General features: G+C 45.5%; 1 long non-coding RNA gene across 1 annotated transcript; it reads right to left on the bottom strand.

Moving 5' to 3' along the window:
* Positions 1-686: 686 nt before the first annotated feature.
* On the bottom strand, positions 687-1,080 carry LOC147820359 (uncharacterized). The gene is made up of 2 exons (XR_015436668.1): positions 1,018-1,080; positions 687-824 (listed from the first exon to the last, which is right to left on the bottom strand). It is a non-coding gene; the product is annotated as an uncharacterized LOC147820359 (long non-coding RNA).

Genomic DNA, 1,080 nt, shown 5'->3' with positions numbered 1-1,080 from the left:
CAGGTGAAGATTCAGGCAGGTGAAGATTCAGACAGGTGAAGATTCAGACAGGTGAAGATTCAGGCAGGTGAAGATTCAGACAGGTGAAGATTCAGACAGGTGTAGATTCAGACAGGTGTAGATTCAGGCAGGTGAAGATTCAGGCAGGTGAAGATTCAGACAGGTGAAGATTCAGACAGGTGAAGATTCAGGCAGGTGAAGATTCAGACAGGTGAAGATTCAGGCAGGTGTAGATTCAGACAGGTGTAGATTCAGACAGGTGTAGATTCAGACAGGTGTAGATTCAGGCAGGTGTAGATTCAGGCAGGTGTGGTTGTGTAGCAGTGTCACAGGAAGTCCTCACATCAGCGTCCGTCTCTCCGTCCTCAGCACTTCCTGCCACGGTGGAAATGCGAGCAGCTGATTCGTCAGGGCGTCCTGGAGCACGTCATGTCCTGAGGCCTCGACGTCAGAGAGCAGAGACGAGGACCGAGCTAAACCCCACCCCCTCCATGTGCGTTCTTTATTTTAACAGCGGACAGATGTTGAAACGACACAGATGTTCACATCCTCCAGGACGAAGTTTGAGGATTATTGTGACGAAAAATAAAAAGTTTTTTTCTAAACTCTGCGTCAGTTTGTGAAGAAAACAAACAACAATATGAGTCGAATAAATAAACAAATACATAAACAGCTGATCCACAGAGTGAGATAAAAACATAATTTAATATGGTTTTCATATGACATCATCATCATCATCGTACATCAACAAGGTGACGCCCACACAGGTGAGTTTGGTTTGTGGCACCTGAACAGGAAGGAGAGGAGGAGCAGGAGGTCTCACTCTGAGGGAAAAACACAGACTGAAACCAGGACAGCAGCTGCTTGCAGACACTCAAATGTCTCCTGACCCCTGACTCCACCGTTCACCAAAATAAAAGTCTCACTTTGACATTGACATTAAAAATAACAATAAAAATATATAAAATAAAGTAACATAATACCCTCATGGCTGAAATACTTCAGAGTAGTGCCCACCTGTGGAATGCATAGGTGTATGTGTGTGTGTTCAGTTTCTCTGACGCAGCTTCGGGGGGGGGG

Source organism: Seriola lalandi, unplaced genomic scaffold, assembly GCF_002814215.2.
Source record: "Seriola lalandi dorsalis isolate HSWRI2012SDOR001 ecotype SW California unplaced genomic scaffold, Sedor1 jcf7180001963992, whole genome shotgun sequence".
Classification (NCBI taxonomy): Eukaryota; Metazoa; Chordata; class Actinopteri; order Carangiformes; family Carangidae; genus Seriola; species Seriola lalandi.
Note: the sequence above shows the minus strand (reverse complement) of the source record. Positions and strands in the feature narration are given on the sequence as shown.